At 39.8% G+C, this 23204-nt stretch overlaps 1 protein-coding gene across 4 annotated transcripts in view; it reads right to left on the bottom strand.

Moving 5' to 3' along the window:
• Positions 1-8136, bottom strand: part of CCDC91 (coiled-coil domain containing 91) — a 121030-nt gene extending 112894 nt beyond the window's left edge. The window contains exons 1-2 of one of the 4 annotated variants that reach the window (XM_066183632.1): positions 7995-8076; positions 6629-6707 (exon numbers count right to left, since the gene is read on the bottom strand). The gene's annotated coding sequence lies outside the window, so the exon portion shown is untranslated. Of the gene's footprint in view, positions 1-6628; positions 6708-7994 lie in introns of all 4 variants that reach the window. The other 3 variants (XM_066183631.1, XM_066183634.1, XM_066183633.1) reach the window with 3 other exon arrangements.
• Positions 8137-23204: the final 15068 nt, after the last annotated feature.

Below are 23204 nucleotides of genomic sequence, written 5' to 3'. Positions count from 1 at the left end.
GCATGTTACAGCCCACCCAACCAGGATGAAGAGACAAATGGAATATTCCCTAAAGGACTGGGAGAAGTCTCATGATCATTGGCCCTTTTACTGAGTGTCTGCTGAAAATACAACGCAGCAGAGGGGAAACAGGACTGCAAGGATGGCATGAGGTTCTGCAGGGAGGAATTTAGGAGGGAGGGCTCCAAGCTCAACTAAAACTTAACCTGGCTACTGCCATAAAAGACAGTACAAAATGATTTTATAAATACAAGGGCAAGAAAAGGAGGGCTAAATCTGCATCCTCACTGGATGCAGCAGAAAATAATAGTGAGAAAGAATGAGGAAACAGCTGCTGAGGTACTTAGGGTACTTAGTGCTTAGTCTTTGCCTCAGTCTTCAGTAGCAAGACCAGGTGTCCCAAGAGTACCCAGCCCTGAACTGGAAGAGAGGGAGAGGGAGCAGAACAAACCCGCACATTCCAGAGGATGCTGCTGTGCCTCTCAGACACACACAGGTCTACAGGGCTGGCTGGGATCCACCTGAGGGTGCTGAGCAAGCTGCTGAGAGAGCCCACACAGACACTTCAATCATTTCCCAGCAGTCCTGCCTATGTAGGGAGGGCCCAACTGGCTGGACATTAGCAAGCATTCCTCCCGCCTACAAACAGAGGGAAGAAGGATCTGACCTGATTCTCTGTGACAAAGTGACCCAAGTTTCGGATGAGGGAAAGGCTTTGGAAGTTTTTTACCTGGACTTCAGTAAAACTTATCTTTTCCCAATGTTTTCATCCGGCAAAACTTTTTACTCCTGGCTTGGACATGTACACTCTTTGCTGGGTAAAATAAATGGCTGGGTGAACAGGCACAGAGAGTTTGGAGTGGCTGAGGGAGCTGGGAATGTTTGGTCTGGAGAAAAGGACGCTTGAGGGGAACCTTCTGGCTTTCCACAAGTCCCTGACAGGACAGTGCACTCAGGTGGGGGTCAGGCTCTGCTCCCAGGGAACAAGGGACAGGAAAAGGGTAAACAGCCTCGAGCTGTGCCAGGAGATGTTTAGATGGAATATTGGGGGAAAAAAATCTTCTCCAAAAGGGTGGTCAGGCACTGGAAAAGGCTGCCCAGGGCAGTGGTGGAGCCAGTAACCCTGGAGGCATTTCAAAGGCGTGTGGATGTGGCACCTGGGGACATGGGCTCGCGGTGAACGTGGCAGTGTGAAGTTAATGGCTGGACCCGACCATCTTGAAGGTCTTTTCCAACCTTAACAACTCCATAATTTCAAACTAACCTTTCTTCAGTCTGTAGCTGATCAGGCCAAGATACTGATTTTTCACTGTGGCAACTTACGAATTAAAAGCAAGCTTGACTGTGGGATGTGCATAATGTGGAAACCTCTTCAGAAACTCACTATTACACTATTTCAGAAGCTGCACACCATGGAAAGTCCTTTTAACAGCTTAATGGCAAATGCATGCTAAAATATTTTGGTTTCCATCTGAATTCCAATCCTCAGAGACAGGATTTCCACTTTATTTCTCTCTATACACACACACTAAGCTCAAGAACGGTAACATAGTAAAGTGTTTTTAAAGTTTTGAAAAAAGCAAGCCTAGCACAAAGAACTTGACTGTAGGTCTCTTTTCCTTAGAAATTTTGAAAAATACCAAACATCACTGTGTTCTGCAATAAACAGAAGATACTTAAATGAAAACATAGGTATTTAATATAAATGGATACTAAAACAAATTTTAAGTAAAGCAATTCCACATTTCTGTAAACACACCTCAAGATAAAAAAATCCTAGCAGTGGGTTCTGGCAAAGTATTTAATGAGGAATAAAGAACTACAAGACCAAGTTCTGGCAACAATACACAGAATACTGGATAGCTTTTACCTGCATTCACTTTATTCAGAAACCTTAAGGAGACACAGAACAAACATTCAAGAAACACAGAATGAATTTATAATATTTAGTACATTTATTCAGTACATTTATTTATTTACAATTTAATGTAAGTTTTGAAAACAAAATAATTTCTAAACCTTTGGAAGTTTTGTATTTCAAATCTTCAAATTTCATGTGGAATCATTTCACTTGAATATAAACACCTGGGAAGGAGACAAAAAAATTACTTAAGAGGTTCTAATTTTAGGGCTTGTAAGGTTGTAACAAAGAATCCTTTCATAATCTTGTATATTGAGATCAAATTGCTTATGAATTGATGTAATGGATTGTTAAGTTTCAGCTTCCCAGACGAAGGGGGTTTGTTCAGCTGGGTTTTTAAATGTTAAACTACTTCCAGGGCTAGGTTAAGCAACCTGTTTCACTGCAGAAGATTATATTCTGTTTCTGTGAGCATGGCTATTAACGGATGAAGCACCTCTAAACCTGTTCACCTTCTTCCAGATTTCTTCTGCCTCCAGCTGATGTGCCCAAAAGTCCATGTGCAATAGCAAGGACGTCTACAGCAGCGATTTTCTTGAAAAGTCCACAGCTTAGAGCATGCATCTGTCATCCCTTTCAGCTCACATTTATTCAATATCCTCTCCCACAGCTGCACCCCCTCCCCAGAGCATTCACAGAACAGAGTAGTTCCAGCTACAATGGACCTATAACAATCATTTGGTCCAACAGCCTGAGCCCTCACCAAAAGTTGGAGCACATTAGGAAGGGCATTGTCCAAGTGCCTCCGAGACAAGGACATGCCTGGGGCACCGACCACCAACCTGGAAGCCTCGGCCCTGCCTGGCCACCCTCACGGAGGGCACCCCTCAGCCTCCCTCTCTGCAAACTTGGACAAACCCAAAGTCCCTGGATGCTCCTCACAGGACACGCCTTCCATCCTACCCATGCTGAAGTATGGAATTTCCACTCCACTTTCATACACACTCATCACTTGAAAGAGATGATTGCCAGTTGTGAATTTTTCATCTTCTACTCAGATCAAACAATGCAGTGCCTTGGTGTGGCTGTGCCGCCACATGAGAGCTCTTATGAATGCAGTGGTTCATAGCCAGAGTGCAATTCTCTAGTATGTACAAAAACTGAAACATGAGCAGCCAGCACGCTCAAACACTGATAGCAGTTGTCCCCGTGAACTGCTTTTCTATAAATAACACAGTGCATTAAATCTCATTTTAAGTCCTTTGTTGAAGGAAAAGCAACAGCTCTAGTAACAGATCCAAGGCTACAGCCTTGAAATTACTAGTTTTCACACTGGAATAATTTGAGTTTGGATGTTTTGCACCTCAAGATATGCCTGCACACCCTAAAACCTTCATTTCCAAAGATATGAAGTAGTAAATACCGTCAGTCCTTAGTGCCAGACTCCAACTGTATTCCTACAAGCAACCTACCTACAAGCAATCCAGCAGAGATTGCTTTGCCCTGTACACATCTGCTACAGCCTTATAATTCAGAGGAAAGATAAAGAGAAGCAAAAGTCTCAATTTGGAACCACCCCTGCTACCAGCATTATTTTAATTACTTTTTCCAAAAGCAAACAAACAGCCCCAACCATTATGGTTGCACAGTCACCTAAAATCAATTTTTATATGTGCACAAAAACTTGCCATCTTTTCCAGGACTGCACTAAAATGAGATCAGTATGCCTGGAGTCTAAGAAAGAATGGGTCTGAATGGGTCTATGGAAGAATGAGTCTGAACCTTATTTATGTTTCACTGGAGGTGCAAACTTACCTGACTATTTAATATTTGATTATTACAATGCCGTATGTTTATCAGATAAGAAGGTTCAAATTTGGTTATTTAATCAAGTGCTGAATAGGTGAAAACTCTACATCCTAAAACTTACCACAGCTGTTCATGGGAGCCTTAAAAATCAGGATCTAGCCCTATATCATTTTCACTAAGTGTAAGTTTTTAAGACCTCAAAGTTCCGCACACTGACTGAGATTTTAAGTATTTTTTTTTAACTAAATTAGCACTATAGTTTAGATATGCTTGATTTTCTTAAAACTAAAACTTAAAACTTTTGCAAATGTAACACAAGATATATTTTAAGCTAAATCCATTTCCAAATTCGTCTCTGAAAGACATTCAACACTTGAATTTTAATCATTCCAATGACAACTAGAAAAACCTGATTTTCTTTTATGGGCATTATATGGGTATGATAAATATTTCTCTTTCTGAGAATCCAAAATGACTTTATAAATATTATGACCATTTCTGTAGCTCTGATTCAAAGGATTGGAAAGTTTACTAGGCATTGTCTGTAACAAGGTGATCACAGGAAATTTTAGCCTCATGTACACCCACAAACTTAAGGCAGAAACAGATGTCACATAAAGCTGCTGGAAAACTGCAGAGGAACTCAATAAAAATTACTTCCCTAAGAATCTCCTGAGGAACATCCATTGCCACTTGTATGCGCAAGTAAAAAACTTAATTCACTTTTCTTAATTCAGAAAGTCCTCTGTGATTACTTAGAAAGAAATTTACGGGTATGTAATTCTGTTCCTCCAACCACTCCCTAGAATGGAATTTACATTTTTAATCGTTTAATTGAAAAAGTGGACAGAACCCCCAGAATCCATTTCAGTCACACCTAAAATAAATCTGCCAACTGAACAATGGAAAGGAAAAAAGCCTGCTATGTCAGAAAAGCTGAATTCTTCACATTGGTCAATTCCAAAAGTTTCAGGACAAAGTAATACAAATCCTACTGTATGCTAAGAAAGTTTAGATAATATAATTCTACATTAAGAAAATTACAAATCACTTAATTTTTATTTGTAAAAATAGTGCTACTTCTGGAGACTCAGGTCCAGAGAGCAGATACCTTTGCTTAAAGGGTGCAAAGTGATGAGGGAAGATTAGGGTTGCAAGAGGCCTTATCAGAAAAGATAAATTCAACCCTCAAATTTAAGGCATTTATTTTTACTAACATCAGCAGGGGTTACTTCCACATAAACCTTAAGTCTTCAGAAACATGAGGTAGAAAAAAGAAAAACAAGCCCTGCACTTTGAATTTCTGATGCAATCTTGCACTTATAAGTATCAACGAAGTAACAAAGTAATGAAGCGTAACAGATGTCAAAATACAGTGTCTGAAAGTCATCAGGAAACACTTTTTAGATGATCTGCCACTTACACTGCACCTAAAGATAGATTTAGTCCACATGACTTAACATTTAGAGTCTGTAGCCTGAGATTTGGAGTGTACTGGGGGAAAGCCCCCCTCCCCCCCAAAAAAAACCAAACAAACAACAACAACAACAAAAAAAAAAAACACCTAACCCAAAACCAGCTGAAAAAGTTCTAAGTATCAAGACTGGTTTAACAAGAATTTTTCTCCTTCATTATTATGACCAAATTAGTATTCCATGAGCAGAAGGAAATTCCCTGTAAGGGCACTCGAGCATGAAGAACTGCACAGATGGACAGCAGCAGATTACACCACACACGAGGATAGACACAGGATACATACCTGCACACACAAACCACACCCTAAGTACCTGAACATGGGCAGGAAGACACTGTGATCTTTACATTTAAGGACTCATAGAAAGTGTGTTCCCATCATACCACAAACGTTTTCCCATTTGGTGTTGCAAGATTTCCTGGAAGCTGGATTTTCAGTAGGAACCCAGCCAAGCACTCAGAGACACACCACACTTAGATATCTGTCTCAGCAGTTCTCTTAAGATTTCAGGAGTGATTGCCCTTAAGACTGCAATCCAATTGCTCCTCTGGACCAGAAATATGCTTCAAGCGTAACTGCTCTTTGACAACTCTAAATCTGCGTGGCTGTCATCAGCCTGACACCACAGAAGCAGCTAACAGTGCCTAGACAGCAGACACTGTTCACCAAGCTCTGGCAGTAGTTGTGTCACTTGGAAGGAAATATGAAGGAGATGGCTCAACAGCCCACGGTGTTCAAACACATGCAGAAAACAGTCAAGGAGCTCCTAATTAATTGCAAAAGGGCTGAAACTGCACTGGGTGTTCTACTGAGGCATGGTCTGATCACTGTGTCTCCAAATCCTCGTGGCGGTTTCTGTGTGAATGTGACAGAAGCAAATGTGTCACCTGGTATGCTCAGTTTTCAACCATTCCAGGTAGACCCAAACCAGTAGGAAGCCTTAAACTTAATTATAGCAATAGTCAGAGAAAGATTTGGATAAAAACAAATCCAAAGGCAACAGACCCTATTTTAATGCCAATTGTCTCAATCTGGTGTGCACACGACCCACCCACCCCCTCAGCTGAGCTACAGTAAAACACCATTTCAGCTTCAGTGTCCCAGACAAACAGCAGAAAGCACCACTGGTGGAACTATTCACACAGACACATTGAGGCACAGAGCACATAAATTTATCTCCTGTATTTAACTGTCTTCCTTCCAAAATACTCTTAAGAACCTCTTCAAGAGGCTCTGAAAAAAGGCTCTGGGATTATCTACCCTTCATTGAGCAACCAAGAATCACCTGTTTGAACACTACTGTGATTTTCTTCTTTCAGATCCTGCCAGCATGAGGATCACTACTGCACTCAACAGACACTGTCTGCCCTGCAGGCTGTGATTGAGGATGGTCAGCAGTCTGCTTCCAGTATTAGGGAGTGAGAAACTGAGAGCCCCTGAAGGAAAAACAAGGAAGTAATTACAACACTTGCATCAACACTTACTTTGAACAGTCAAGCCATGGATGTGGAGGTACTGAAATCATGGTCGTATATTTTAAAAATATATGTGGAAGAGCAAAATCTGAAGAACAGAAAGGCAAACAGCCAGGAAATGTTAAGAAAAAAAAATTAAGCAGGTCTACTGAAACAGGTCTTCAAGCACTGTGACAAAAACTACCCAAAGTTCCTTTAAAATGCTGCAGTAAGGTGGCAAAAGATGCATTCATGGTGTGCAATTGACAGGCAAAAAGAACAGCTAAGGTAGAAAAGAAAAACTGATTTTTTCAAGAGAAGAACCTGACAAGAACCAAAGGTGCAGGCACAGCTCATCATGCCAATACCCAGAGCAGAAGGGTAGGCTTAGGCACTGAAGTATCAAGGGGAAAAAATCAACCCTATTACAAAGATCAGAAGCCTCAAAACTCCAAAAATGTTTAAAGACCGGATTTATAGAAAGTGGTTTAGATGTCTGAAGATTCTGAGAAATTTTCAGGAATACTTCAACACCTAACTCTGTTGAGAGTAACAGATAGTAGGCGCCCACACACCTCTAAAAAATCACTCAGGATATTTCACAACTAAAAGGTTCTGGACAACGCTTGAAAGCTTGGCCACGTACAGTTTGACCTTGGAAGCAGAAGACCAAAGAACTCAGCCAGGATTTCCAAACCTCTGGGCTAGAGAACTACTCCAAGAGTTCTCCCGTTGACAGGGTCATCAATTTTCTGGTGTGGAGAAGAAAGGCGCAAGGAAAGAGGGCAAGGTCCCTGCTGTTCCTCTGAACTAATTCCAAAATCCCCTTTTGCAGCGACCCTTACGCCCCATCATTAAGGGCATCACCAGCGCCACACACGACTGTCAGTGCTGCGGCGCGGGGAGGGCTCGGACGGGTCAGGCAGGTGAGGGGGCAGATGAAGGACGGAGAAGGCAGGTGCAAGTAGGTGCAGGCAGGAAAAGGCAGGAGACAGGTGAGGGCAAGTGAAGGCAGGTGGAAGTAGGTGGAGGCAGGAGGAAACAGGTGAAGCTGCAAGCAGGTGGAGGCAGGAGAATGGCGGGAGGTGAAGCCGGACCTCGAGAGCCCATCCCGCAGCCACGCTCCGACCGGGCTCTGCCGCCCGCCCGGCCAGCGCAGCTCCTGGCTGTGACCCGGGCGGGCAGGGCTGTGACCCGGGCGGGCACGGCTGTGACCCGGGATGGCACGGCTGTGACCCGGGCTGGCACGGCTGTGACCCGGGATGGCACGGCTGTGATGCAGCGGGCAGCAGCGCCCGCTCCGTCCGGCCTGCCCGGCCCGTCCCCACTCCCCGCCGGCGCGGCCTCACCCGGATGTGGATCCGGCCGCCTCCCCCGTCTCCGCGGCCGCGGTCACCTTGATGCCTCCGAGCTGAATTGTCTGTCCCCAGGCTGGGCTGTCTCACCTGGTGCAAACGCAACTGATGGCGTCAGATAACTTCTACAATACGTGTTGCTTTAATGAAGGAAACAACCTTGTGTTTGGAGCATTACGTAAGATTACATCACCGGATAATTATGCATTAGGTAGGCGGAGAGCAATGGATTAGATAGGCGGGTCCATGTGAGTTTTGCCTTTTATAAAAGATGTTGCTATCTGAGCGTGGTTTGTGGGAAGTCCCGTCTCGCGTCCTTTAGAGAATAAACAGTATTTATTCTGTAAACTCTCTAAAGTGCTCTGGCTGTGTTTAGGGAGCTCCTGAAGTCGGGAACAGCCCCCGCAGCGCCGGGCGCTGCTGCTCGTCCCGGCCGCCCCCGCCGGTCACTGTGCCTGCCGGGCAGCCACCGGAGTCACCGCTGGAATCACGGCTGCCATCACCCCGGCGCCGGTGTCGGAGCAGCCCCTGCCCTCGATGGAGCCTCTCCCCCTTGTCCCTTGGTTCCCGGTCCGTGTTTGCCCACCCAGTCCGATCGTAGGCTCGGTGCGTGGCAGAGCACCAGCGGCGTCCCTTCAGTGTCATCCCAGAATCACAGGATCCTGCGGGTTGGAAGGGACCTCTGGAGACCATCCAGTCCAGCCTCCCTGACAGGACAGGGTCATGCAGAGCAGGTGGCACAGAGATGGATTTGGAAAGTCTCCAGAGAGGGAGAATCCACACCCTCCCTGACCAGCTGTTCAGTGCTCTGCCATCCGCAATGGGAAGAATGTTCCTCATGTTAAAATGTAACTTCTCATGTTTTACTTTATGGCCTTTGCTCCTCATGCAGTCAATGGGAACTGCTGGAAAGAGTCTGGTCCTTGCTTTTGGCACTCTTTTGAGATGTTCATCGGCATTAACAAGGTCCCCTCTCAGTCCTCTCTTCTCCAGAATAAACAGACCCAGCTCCCCTAGTCTTTCCTCATCAGAGACCCACTCCACACTCAACACTTTTGTGGCCCTTCTCCATTAGCTCCTTGTCTTCCTTGTACTGAGAAGTATGGAAATCAATCAGGAACTGGCAGGACAGTGAGGATCATGCGAGCCCTGGGCTGGGCAGGAGAAGATAAGCCTTTGTACCATTCTCTGAGAGGACATGGCATAAAGAGGCCAAAGTAAGGGGGAAGAGCCAAGTTGTGAATGACGCATTGTGAGGAACTGGGAAAACAACTGGTTAATTTCGCTACTGAACCTCTTTTGTGAATAGAACAGTGTCAGTATCTAGTAGATAGATACTTAATGAACAGAAAGTCATGGAATGAAAAAGATGTAACATTATGCCAATGTACCTTGCGGCAGTTTTCCTGTTCCATACTACATGAAGAAACATAAGATCACAGAATTGCAGACTGGTTTGGCTTGCAAAGGACCTTAAATCTCGTCTAGTTCCACCGCTGCCCTGGGCAGGGTCACCTTTCCACTTACCCCAGACTGCTCCAAGCCCCATCCAACCTGGCCTTGGACATTTCCAGGGATGGGGCAGCCACAGCTTCTCCGGACAACCTGTGTCAGGGCCTCAGCAAAATATTATTAAAAAATTAAGAGATATTACGGTGTAGATTTTGTGTCCCATTATACCTGACTGCAGTGTTCCCGAAGGTAGCTATAGAACATGATTTTTTTGGGGCAGTAAATAGCATACACCTTTATCAGTCTTCTTCTAAGATATACCATGAAAAAAAAAGCTTGTGCCTGTGCACCTGAGCACTATAAAATTTGACAGTTTGATGGAAGTTTCTGAATCATTATACTCAGCAGACAAAAACAGCAATTAAGGGCTTGTTTTCTGCATTAGTTAGTCTTCTACTGCAGTATTATCCCAGCTAAAGACCATTATATAAATCAGCCAAAATTTCTTCTTGGATGTAAAGGGTGAAAAAATCTCCCTAAAAAACCCTTCTCAATGTTCTATATTAATGTTGGTACATTCAATAGGTTTTATAAAGTTTTGGTCAATAGTTATTTGGTTGGTTTCTGTAATGCTAAAAGTGAACATTCAGATTCTCAGAACTTCAGGAGGTTACTTCCAGGGTGGTGTTCAAACCTGCTCTGAAGCCTGGAGTGCCTGCTCCTGTTTTGTCAATAAACTGAAGTTTTCACTTCTTTTTACTATCAAGATATTATTCTCTTTCTGCAGATTAATGTAAATTTGGATTACGGAAGGCAGTAATCCTTAAGTATGTTACATTTGTCATCAGTGTGTTCTTGTATTGCATCTCTGTAGCGTGTTCCTTTTCTGTTTTAGAATTTGCTATACTGTTTTTTCAGAAGAAATAAATGTATTCTGGGCAAAAAGCCAAGAAAAATAGCTCTTACCAAGCCAGATTAGATAAGTACAATTTCACTGTGTCTTTAAAGCACAGCTATGTCTTTTGGGTTGTGAGGATTAGTATTTAGTGCACATAACTTTACACTTTTCTTCTTATCTAAAGAAAAATGTCCCCTCACAATTTAGACTCTTCTAGCTCAGTGTCTCCATTTTGAAGTTTAGTAGAAGTAAATGAGTTCTTTGTTACAATCTATTATTATTAATATTATTCCTGAGTTTAGTTAATCTTTTATAATCGCTATTATCAGATTTCTGTTACTTTTTTTCCATGTCAGAATTTGGTAGATGAGAAAAATGAAAACACTTTTGTTTGGGTCTTCTGCTGAAGTGACTGTGTTACTTTTGTATCTTTTATCCTTAATTTATAGACCGGCAGCACAAGAGGAAAGAGTGCCTAATGTACTAGAACTGTTCCAAAAAAGAATTCAAATATTAAGCTTTTTGTGTATGATTATGTCTAGCTTGTCCAAAAATCCATTTCAACATCTCTTCCATGCAATTTAGATCTTTGTAACACAGGCCTCTATCTCTGGTTTGGGTTCTTTGTTTATTTGATTGTTGGGTTTTTTTAAGGTTATAATTTTCAAAATATCTGTTTTTGGTTTCCTTAGGGTCTGATGTGGTTTTATTTTGATAATCATCTTCCCATCTCCCCTACTGAGTTGCTATACTGTAGTCTTTTAAATAAGCTGCTCTTGGTGAATCTCGTTTGATTTTATTTCATCTGACCTGTCTCAGGGCACCCATAACTCACTTTGAAAATCTCCCTGGATAATGCCCCTTTTACTTTAGGAGTAGCGTGCCCTAAGGAAATAGCCAAAATTTTCTTACTGTCCAGCACTGCATTTCATTGAATACCCCAATTTGGTCACACTATCAGTAAAAATTGTTGGCATTTTTTTCCAAAGCAGTATTGATTCTTGACAGCCACCATATTTTGGGAAACTGAAGGGCTAAGAAGCAAAACAGAAACAAGAAAATCCATTTGTCTCAGCCTCAGGCTCATTATTTGAAGTGGACAATTTAATAAGCACAAATTCAGCAAGCAGAGAAAAAAGCAAGAGAAAACACATTGCAAACTATACACTGATTACAACTTTTAAAAGGAATCGGGAAGAAGCTGTATGGGAGGCTTGTTTTTTGGCTTAAGGTTGCATGTAGTAAAAAGCAAAAAGTTGGTTGTTTCTATTTTTTAGCTGTACTCGGCTTTAAACTATGTTCTTCTCTAGAGCTTTATGAAATATGAAGAAGACCTTTCATAATATTGAAAAACAGAAGGTCCAGTATATTTGTCCCCAAAATAGTTTGAACCAATCTAAGACCAAAAAACGTCTTAATTTGGGCTGAATGTTATTGTTTTGTATCCTAGAGAGCAAAGTTTATAGAGATTCCTGTCAGTTCTGGAACTTTTTTTTAAAATTCATTCAGCCTTACATGGTAACACTGGGTGGTTATAAATAGGTGGGTGATACCCCCCTTTATTTGAGCATGTTTGTGTGGTATGAAGCCAGTCATATTTGTAGGCCTTCCAAAGGAAACAATGTTTGTAATGCTGTTGGACTGGAGGCTTTTTTAAAATCCTAGGAGAGAAACAAGCAAAACTGCTGAACAAGCATGATTTATAAAGTAGATATGGATTGATTTACCACTATTAAATGCCATCATTAACCTACAGGGATGACTTCTTTACTGAAGGAGGTTGGTAATAGAACACAACAAAATGAAGTATTTACTTTTCTTACCCTGAAGGAAATGGAGACAATGTGGTGTGGGACAATGAGATTCTTTATATGACACATAATCACTATTTTTTTCGTTTTTTCAAATACAGCCGAGGCTTAGGGAATCTGAAGTCTTTATGATCCATTGTTTGGTGATCAGCAGGGGAGAATGGACCAAATTCATCTTCTTGCCAAACTACCACTTCCACAACAAGAACCAACATCCTCTCTCGTTCTTGTGGTCACTATTAGGAGCAAGGTCCAGTCAGTTTGAAGGGGCAGGAGAAGAAAATGTTGTTTAACTGTGAAAGTAGACATCATGTGTAGGATAGTTCAGTCTGTTTCAACTTAAATCTCTGATTTTGACCCTATTGAAGTACCCACCTACTTCAGTCCTCACAATTGGCAATAAAGCAAAAAGTGTATTCGTTGCTAGGCCACAGTCCAGCTTCTAAAAGTTATGTCACCCATTTCTGCCCAGTAAAAAACCCACAGTCAAGGCATACTATACTTGTTTGCCTTTTAGTGTTTTAGAAGAAAAAATATAGTGTAGAAATCATTATCATTTCCTTTCAAGAAAAATTACTAGAAGTAGACAATTAAAACTCCTGCTGTAAAACAAAAACCACAATAGAGTAATGTTTCTCCTCTACCTATTATATTTCTTCTCTTAAATGAGGGTAGCAGAACCCAGAGGCCATATTCTAAAGTGGCTTTTTTTTTTTTTTTCTGTTTATAGAAGGTGTTTATTGGCAGAAATACCAAGGTTTCTGCAGCTTCACCAAGAATCATTCTGGTAACATGATGTACTGTACCAGCAATCTCGAGTCATGCAGTTCTGTCCTTGCAGTCAATTAATAGTATCTGCCTAACTAACCTTCTCTAATTATCTCAGCTTTTATGCATTTAAATAAACACTGTACTAGCTGGCTTGGTTTTTTGCTGGGTTGAGTGTTTTTGTTTTAAGTATTGGATCCTGCTGTTTTTTAAATCCTGTGGAAGTACTTTTGAATTTGTAATCTATTGATCTATTTTTCAGCTACCTTTTTTCCTGGTTTAATTGATTTATATTTTAAGTGCATTTGTATAAGCAGCAATGCTACACTGGAGACGTTTTTATGAAGTCATATTAAAGGGTTTAAGACAGATTTTTGATTCACAGGAACAATGGTTTTTCAATTACCTTTTGCTTACATCTGCAAGAACAATTTATGAATGGTGCTCTTACTTCAAGTGGTGTTTTCCTACAGCATTTTAGCTTCCCTTATTTAATGTCAAAATAAATAAATATTTGAGTTCACAGAAATTCTGTAGTAAACAACATTGCACAAAGAATTCACCTAGTTAATCATGGGAAATGGCACGAGTGCAGGGAGGATGGTTTAGCTGTGAGGGAAATGTCCTAGTAATTATTTTTAAAGCCATTATGTACATGCTTGGGGCACTTAAAATCAGCCATACCTCACCAACAAGAACTGGGGCTGGATTCTTCAGCTGGCAGTTAATGTACACATATTTTGTGGGCATTTCAAAGAGTGGACAAACAAGGTCCATAAGTTCTCTCAACACTGAGGGTAAGAATGCTGAACTTTATCCAGAAGAAATAGTTTTGGAGGACAAAAGTATGGCCACTAGAAAGCAATTATATTTTCACACTTGGCTTTCTTAAAGCTTCTGTATTCAAGGCTTCTATGGATTGCACTGAAACGTAACTTTATTTATAACATCATCAGTATCTTCTCCACAATGTTGCCAAAATACATGGAGTTAAGCATATGTTGTGGGTTGATGTCCAGTAGCAGAGAAATTCAGTGGGTCAAAAGTTTTTCTAAACCTTTTAGCCCTCTTTCTAAGTTTTCGCTATGTTGTTTTTCTGCATTTATTTTAATTTTTAATGCATAATTGAAAAGAAAATAACACGCTCTGCAGCACTACTGGATCTATCCCATTGACGCTGTTTTGTGGAGACTAACTCAAGAAATAAGAGAGTTAAATCATGCCACTTCCTTACATTTAGTACCTCTACTCAGAGTACCTATATTTGAAAGACAGAGCTTTATCATAAGAATTTTGGGTTTTTTATTATTATTTTGCTAAAATTACTGAGAAAATTTATAATAATAAGATTGCTGTATCAATAGTAATGACTTGAAATGGACCTTAAGTAGGAACTGGCACAGTTTCCTCCAAGCTGTGGAGATCCAGAGCTGACTGTCAGAATTTCTAGAATCTCAGAAATGTCAGGTAAATGATCCAACAAAGAGGCGGGTGTAAAATTTTCAAGAGAACTTGCGTGGGCAACTACTTCAGTTACTCAGGGCATGAGCTGGAGCCCCAAAGAAGGGAAAACACTATTGGAACTGCTGCTTGGAATTGTGTATCCTACTATGCAAAGCAAGACTCCAGTAGAGTAGTTGAACCAGATGCAGTGCCACATTATTCAGTCCTGGAATCCTCTCTGACCAATCTTGCTGGAACCAGGTACTGCCTCAGATTGTTCAGCATATCAGGATCTGATTCCTTATGAGTGTCTTAATATCCACTGTTAAAAATAGCTTGCAGTAAGACCTAAAAATCTTCAGACTGAGTGTCTGAGTGCAATCCTGGAGTTATTTATAACCACCTATGAATTTGTTATGTTTGAGACAGATGCAGGCAAACAGCCAGAAAGGTTCTGGAAGGAAAAAATCCTCAATTAATTCTCGCTGTAAAAAGCATGCACCTTTTTGTGAGACCTGGACTTTGTCAGCAGCAGTGGCTGCAGCCATTGCTGTTGGACAGCTCTTAGCCAGGGAATGGCATTCCTTCCACTGGCAGTCAGAGGGGACTGACCATTCCTTTCTCCAGCAGTAATTCAGCAGTGCCGGGCCATTGCACCACCAGGAATGTCATATCCATGTCTACATATAGTCAAAGAACGAGCTTGAAATTATAACGCTAAAAGGAACACATATTCCTGTTCCACTCCTCCTTCCTGGATGAAGACATATTTTTGCCATCTCTTCACGCTGAATTTTAGGGAGAATGGTTAATCACACATGGTCCTTTTTGGGGGGATAACATCATAGTTATAATTGTCAAGGAAATAGGTGATTACTATTCTGATCTCCATTGTTCATTCATATACTATAGGTTGTTTCTCTGTTTAATACACTTCCAAGTAATTCAGCTGCTATGCAAAGGTTTAATTTAAACCATAAAAAGATAGTTTGACTAGATATTTTTATTGAACTTATGTAAATGCTCATGTGCAGGTGTATCAGAGTAACCCCCTGTCAAGCAAAGAATTACAGGTAGCATTGGAGACTTTTGATACTCATAAATTACATTGTCACAAAGGGAAAATGGGTGAAAAAGACACCCTTAATGATTCTTTTTTTAAAACAGCTCATTGGGCAAACCTGGAAATTGCTAAGGAGATTATAAGTTATAAACCCTTACTGTTTTCAGAGGGAAAATTTTCTGTTGATGCAGCTATCAAGGTATTACCACTTCAAAAAAACTCCGTCCAACATAAAACACTGTTAAAAATTTAGCAAGTATTTTAATTACAAAAGGAAAAGTAAAATATTTGCTATGCCATAAACTAAGATTCTTGCATCTAATCCTAAAAAAAAAAAAAGCCATTATAACATTGGAAATTAACCTCTACTCATGATCTGCCAGTGGTACTTGAAATGCTTGGCAATTATTTTTACCAAAACAAGCAATTAAAAAATGTATTGTTAGCTTTCTGGTGAGATATTTCAGTAGGCAAATTGTGATGGCCACTACTGTTAGTGGTTTTCATGAACCAACATTTTCATTTCACAATGAGCAAAGGAATATTCAATTTAGGAACACTACAGATGTATTCATGGCACCAGAAAGTTTGGTCCTAATGTTTTGTGTTTGCATACCCTTTAAGATCATAGAATCATATAATGGTTTGGATTGGAAGGGACCTTAAAGATCATTCTTTTTCAAACCCTCTGCCATGGGCAGTATTAATTGCATAGCATTACTTTGGGCAAGCAAGGAATTGATGAGAAAGTATTGAACACCTGGCATGGCCTGCAATGTTGCAATCTCGGTTTACTTGCAAGAGTTTGTGAAACAACTTATACATACAGACAAAATTTGCATTTGTCAGTTGCACATAAGATTATTAAACCTTTAAAGTAGTGGAAACTTCTGTCTTTTTGAAAATCTGTATTAAGAAATGTGTCCACGTTAAAAAAATTAGATGAGGAGAATTACTGAGGAGAATTTTGACTTTAATCCATTGATCCACATTTTAGTACACTATGTACATTAGAAATAACATTCCAAACTTGAAGATTTCATGATTTAAACAAGAGTCTTAGAAAAACAGTTGTGCTAGGAAAGACCTGGGAGTTCTGGTGGACAACGAATTGAACATAAGCCAACAGTAGGCTCTTGTGGCAAGAATCTTAGTTTCTAGTGTAGCAAACATTTTACACTTTCTTTTATAATTAAAATACTTGCTTAACGGTCAACAGGGCTTTTTTTCTTTTCTTTTCTTTTTTGAAGTGGCAGTAGCTTGATAACTGCATCAACTGCCTACTAGCAACTGGGTATTGCCAACAGCCTGAGGGATGCTTCCTCACAGATCCAGTTTTATTAGTTGGGATCAATGGAATCACTGGGATGTTTCGTGTGAGAGAGATCTCCGACCATAAAAAAAGGACTAGTGCTAGCTGCTCCTGCTGACACTCAGCTGGTACTTTTCTGTTCTGTGGATGATGAGCTAAGTATTAGAACAACCCTGAAGTTCTCTTCATTTTGTCAAAACACTGCTTTCTTTGCAGCTGTGAAAGATTTCTTCTTCCAATGCCCCTAAGCAAATAATCTGGCAAAGTGGTTTTGTGGCCTATAGCTGAGATGGAAACAGGAGTTGAGTCTTAAATACAAGAGAATCAGATCTTGTAACACATAATCACCTCAGTTACTATCAAATGTCTGTGCATTGCTAAAGGAAGGGGATTTCTGCTCATTTGTTAGAGAATGAATGAATGACTCTGTTGTTAATTAGAATCAGATTGCAAAAAGTGTTTGCATTTCTGTGAACAAACTTCAATTTGAAAAGTGGCTGTTCAGTCTTGCCCACAGTTTTGTGCACATACTTTCTGCAGTCAGCAAGTGTTGGTGAGCACTGTAGCGAATAAATGACACCTGCATGTGTGTCTAGGGGCAAGATTGACCCCACAGGCTGTAGGGCTTCCACCACCTAAGCCTTCACATTCCACAGACACTGCAGGGATAAACCCAGTTCACGCTCAGAAAAGTGCCTATGCTTTCAAAAATTCATCATTAGTAATGTTCATCTGCATAGGTTTTCAGCTTGTACACCTATTTATAAAGCAAAATGTGTTATCCCTAGTGATGTACATTTTCTGTTCACTCAGATTTACTTTGTGATGGTTTTCAATTTATCACAGTATTCTAACTAGGTTTATAGAGAATTCGTTTTCAGTCATGCCAAGAAAATTAGGAAATGTATGTAGGATAGGAATTTTCACCAGATAATTATTTAAATACTTGTTTTCTATAGTATGATACCTATTCTCTTGTGCTTTGCCCTTCTGGTATGTCCATATTTTTGTGTTTCACAGAGATACGAAAGACGTGAAAGGTGCAGCCCCCAGAGTTGTGTGCAGACTACCCCCATAGCTTGTGTCTACTCATCCTGGGCTCCAGCACTTAGAAAATTTTCACAGTAGAATTTTGGATTTCCCAGTTTTTCCGTATGTGCTGCACCTTTCATGACAGACCCCACACCTGTGCTCACCACTGTAAACATCTGCATTACACCTGTGCAGTCAACAGGGTTTGCTCCAAAGGGCCTGCAGTGATGGTCTGCAACTGAAGTGTGTGTAGGATCCAGAGCTGTGGCAGTGGCATTTCCAAAATCCACCTACTTGTTAGGGTCCGATGCCCTGTGGTCTCATACCTTGAGTGTGTCATGGGGGATATGGCCTAACTTACCTATTTCACTTGTGGTCCTGCCAGTGAATTACAGGGGCTCAAAAATTACATCATGTAAGTTGTATCCACCCTATTTTCCAGGGAACAGGCATGTGTGTCCCTGCAGGGCTGGTTGATATTGAGGCTCCGTATGAACAAATATTAAATTCCTCACTTTTTAATCTTGTGTTGTATTCTCCTGTCGCATCCAGATCAGAATCACATTCCCTCTGTGGCCTTCTTTGTTTGGTGGTAAGAGGAAAATTTTTCTTCCTTTAAATATTTCCAGAATTTTTATTTTTCTCCTAGGCTCATATAATTCTCTTCTATATTGTAGTTCACTAACCCACTTCATGTAAGAGCTACGTAATCCCATAAAGGCTCCCTCAGGAGGCACAAGTGTGTTTCATGCCTAACAGATTTTTAATAGAACTCTGAGATTATGTTGCTATTGAGTCATGGTGGAAGGACATGGCAAGCTGATACGGTTTTTGGAGGACTGGAGCCAGGACAAATTAATTCAGCCATGCCCATTGCCTTCTGTAACAATAGAGCTGAATCATAAATCAGATCCCAATCCTCTGTTCATGTTCCTTCTCCAGCACAGAGTTTCCCTGCCAGTGAGCATGGAGGTATATGCTGAAGCTCAGTCTGAACATGCATTTACACATAGACAATAAAGGTATTGCAGAAGCTATGTTTTAAGCTTGAGATTGTGAACACATGATAGTGCAGGTGTATCCCAAGGAACCAGGAAAGTTTATGCTCTGGTAAGGGGCCTGCTGACAGAATATATCCTTTATTCAGGAGATGGCTGTCGTTCTGAAGTCCACTGACACATTTCAGGTCTACTGCTTTGTTCTAGCAAGCATTGTAAGAAGCCATGAGAGTAATTATGTGGTACTGATAGAATCTATCCAGCTTCAGGAACACAGGACCAAACGTGTTCTTAGTTTTGGGAAGAGATTCATTCTCAGGGATTCCATTTTGTTTAGGGTGGGTTGGTTTTGGCTTGACTCCAAAAAATATCCTGAGGTTTAACTGAAGTCAAAATTTACTTTTTTTTTTTCTTTTAAAAAGCACATTCATTAAGTGCATTCTTTTGAAACAAATGTTAAGACTTACATCAACACTGCCAGTTATGATTCTTTTGTGCAGCAAATATGAAATGAGAGAAGAAAACCCCCATGAATGATGTGTAGACAGTGTCTGGTTGTGACGGACTGACAGTGGCAGTCATGGCTTCTTATCAGGGATTTGAAAGGAAAGGAATTATAAAATTATGATAGTCATACCATGGACCTCACCAGATAACATTGAAAGGCAGGGGTTTTAGTGGGAAAGTGCTTATGGGTTCCAGAAATGGGTAATAACCTTATTCTACTGAAAGTGGAGAATTTTCAAATTATTCATGTTCTGTATTTTTACTTATATTTGAATTTTCTTCTTTTTTTTCTCTTTCGTGTTTTTGGTTTTTGTTGGTTTTGTTTTTGTGTTTTAAAGCTGGGTAGTTGAAAGAGGCTTTTCTCTTCACAGAAAAGCAAATATCCTGCCCACAGTCCCACAAAAGATGCTCTTCTTCTATGCAAAGCCAATAAATACAGCAAGGCATTTGTGAGACAGGCAGGTGGCAGCTGCTGTTTTTCTATACTTGATTTTTATACATCTTACCAGCATGGAACTCAGATATTATTAATAATGATTAATTAGTGATCACCTGATTATGCTGCCCTGATCAACCTGAACTATCAGTTGTTTAGCAGTGAATAACATGGTGCTGTAATAATAATGATTATATCTACCTACAGTTCACAACATTTATTTACTGTATCTTTCCCTTACAAATCACTTTCAAGTCAATGCCATTCTCATAGGAAGCCAGAAAAGGAAACATTTAATGTGTGGCTAAGGGTGTGCCATAATAAAGATATTTTATATTGTTGGACCATTCTCTAAGTAAACTTCAGGGGTTTTGAGCTTAATTAAAGTAGATAATAAAATATGTTGCCACAGCACTAGTAAAATAGCTTTATTTTTTCAATTGGAAAGGAAATATTCATATGCTAAAATGAGATATATTGTAATTCATACTGCATTTAACATTATTTGTTTATAATTGCTTTCCTTGATTACTCCTACAAGGCTTTCAGAGAGCAGTAAAAGAGAAAAACACTATCAAAACATGGTTATAAATCATTATATTTAACTACTCGTATTTCAAGTTCATTCTAGAAACACATTGAATTTCATTCAGTTTTGCACATGGCACATTTAGATTTTTGTTTCCCCTGGAAAGCAGAATAATCAGGAAGTTTGTGAAATGTTTTAAAACAAATCTTAATTGCAATTTCCTTTTCTGAACCCATTTTGTATTTTCAGTAGAAGTGTTATCAAGTTACATTTCATTTTGGATGCATGAAAACAAATTTAGCAACTACTTTCTACCAAAATAAACAGCAGCAGAGGTGATTTGTCATGGAATTATCTACTTAGCCCACACTGTTATCTGTGTAGAAGATGTGTCTGAATGGCTTCCGTAGAGCTTGAGAATGCAGCATTTGTCTGCAAATATTTTAGTTGAGGTTTTAATTGAATATAAACATGAACTGCATGAACTTTGGCACTTGAAGGACTCCTGAGGAAAAGCTACCACCAGGAATACAGAAGTGTAAGTACTCATATATTGTAAGGATATTGCATCAAAGCTGTCACTTAGTAAGCAGATCAGCCTTTCACTTCTGTCTTAGAAACCAACAGGATGCTATCTAAGTGTGTTTAGCCAGCTGAAAGCTATCAGAGAGTTCCTCCAAACAAACATTGTTTGAATTAATACGTTATTTCCAAACCAGTTACATTGGCAAGGTAAAAGGTAACATGTGGTTTAGAAAAATAAACCTAAATAAAATGAAAACAGAAGCAGCAGAAACTCTGTTTGAGTCTTCTATGAACTGTGTGTGGATTTCATCTCATATGGCAAATGGTTGAAAATTAGAAGCAATATTCTGAGGAGGAAAGGTCAAAACACACAGGGAAAATTTGAATATAGTGGAAGCACCCACTGACTCTTAGTTAGGTGTGGAACTACACATTTGGTAACATGTCAGTGAAATTGGTATACCTTGTTATATAGGTATTTTTCAGTTCTCATGGTACTACTGGCACCTGTTTAAACAAATTTCCCTTACATTTGAGATGTGATCCAGAGGCCAGCAATGTCCATGGGTCTTTTCTGTGATTTCTAATGGCTGAAGGTGTAGATTTGGAGAAGCTGAGAGTATTATTTGTAGATCAAGGATGACTGACAGTCAGGCTAGACTACAGACACACCTGGGTTCCCTGCAGGTTCTCCAGTCCTGCCTTCTTCAGCTTTAGTTCAACATGTTCCCTGATAAAACACTTGTTGATCAGACACCGCCCTGAGTTATGAATAAAACAGGACTGTGAAAATTACAAGAAATTCCCTAAATGCAGATTACAGTTTGTTTTGTTATATTTGGGGTTTTTTTGGTTTTTAACCTGAAAACATGGTGAAGATGCTGATAGGTGAGGTTTAGGGATAACTGGGGAATTAATCTAAAATGCCACATTTCTTGCAAGATACTTTTTCTGTACAAGTGTAGCTCATTCAGAAGGATCTGATCTTTGGAACTGCAGCTTGCAGGATCAAACCAGTAAATGGTGCAAGAATGGGAGATGAAAACTATGACATACATGCCTTTCTTACATATAAGAATAGTAATGTGGGAGAGGTTAATGGGACAAGAACTTTTATTGGACTTAACTGATTGATAGTACACATTAATTTCTAAAACCTGTACAAATACTTAAATTTTGAAAGGTTCACTGAAAATAATTTATATTCCCTGAAAGTTGCTACTTTTTTATTATTTTAATTATTTCTATTAAGTTACAAATATTTCTCGTTCTCCGTTTCTTTATGAATTACATTTCTTTTCATGGCCATGGAAGTAGACAATACAGGTAGACCCTCAAAATGATCTGTAAGAAACAATCTGTTAAAAAGAAAGAATTGTGTTTTGTTTTCTTTATTCACAGATACACACAAACCAAATAGATGTTTATAGTTTTTTAAAAAACACCTTAATCTTCTCCATATAGCATCTCCTACCACAAAGCTGTTTCCAGAAATTATTTAGATCCCTTGATGAGAGATTGTACTTTGATGTTCTTAAAATATTAAAATCTATTGTAATATGTTTAATCTGTTCAATTAAAAAACACTTCTTTCCACTATGAAGAAATCCAGTCAGTGAAAGTACATTTTTTTTGGTTTTAGTTTGTTTCTGAACAATCTTCCTTGTTTAACAACAGCACAAACTAGTAAACGGTTAGGGAAAAAAGGCTGAGAGAGCAATTAAAATAAACAAAGAAGGAAGGGGTGTAAAGTTGTGTAACCCAATTTCCTTCAAGTTGTTCAAACATTGTTATGCTCCTTTAGGTCTATTTGGAGTTACACAGCAGGTACTAGAGGGGACTGACCCCTCAACTTCTGATTTGCTCTAACCTTTATTCTGAACTGAGGCCCAGAGGGAGCTCAAGTTTTGTTTGAATTTATCTCTATTTATCTAAAGAGTCTCTTACTGTCCAAGCTGTAGGCATGCCACTTCCTTTCCATGAAGTATTTCTCCCCCTGGAATCAGAGTTCAAATTCACTGGATAGAAATATGTGTTCAATAAATTTTCAGTGGAGCTGTCCTTGGGAAAGATCTTAGTGTAAATTACTTTCAGAGGGTTAAGGGAATATGTTTCCAGTGTCCCCTTATGCTTCGAGATTCTACCTCCTTTATTTTCTGTACTTTTTGTCTTAAAAGAGCTCTCTCACACAGGCTAGGTAGCATGATCTCCTGAAGAAGCAAATGACCACAAGATGAGACAACCCAGGAAATGACAAAGAAAGATGTTCTTTGTCAATGCTGTAATTATTTATCCAAGCCTTATAGGCATGATTGTATGTCCATGCAGTTTTTACATGCCACTATTTTTATACCATCTTTTTGAGAATTTAAGAATTCTCTGGGAAATAATTTGAATAATTTATCAAGCATGGCACTTTTATGAAATCCCTTTTCCATTTTGGCTTGTATTTAGTATTCATTCAATTTCATCACCTG

The sequence above is a fragment of the Chamaea fasciata genome, unplaced genomic scaffold (genome assembly GCF_029207755.1).
Source record: "Chamaea fasciata isolate MVZ Bird 193981 ecotype frontalis unplaced genomic scaffold, bChaFas1.0.hap1 SCAF_5, whole genome shotgun sequence".
Classification (NCBI taxonomy): domain Eukaryota; kingdom Metazoa; phylum Chordata; class Aves; order Passeriformes; family Sylviidae; genus Chamaea; species Chamaea fasciata.
The sequence above is the reverse complement of the archived record's forward strand: the minus strand, read 5'-3'. Positions and strand labels throughout refer to the sequence as shown.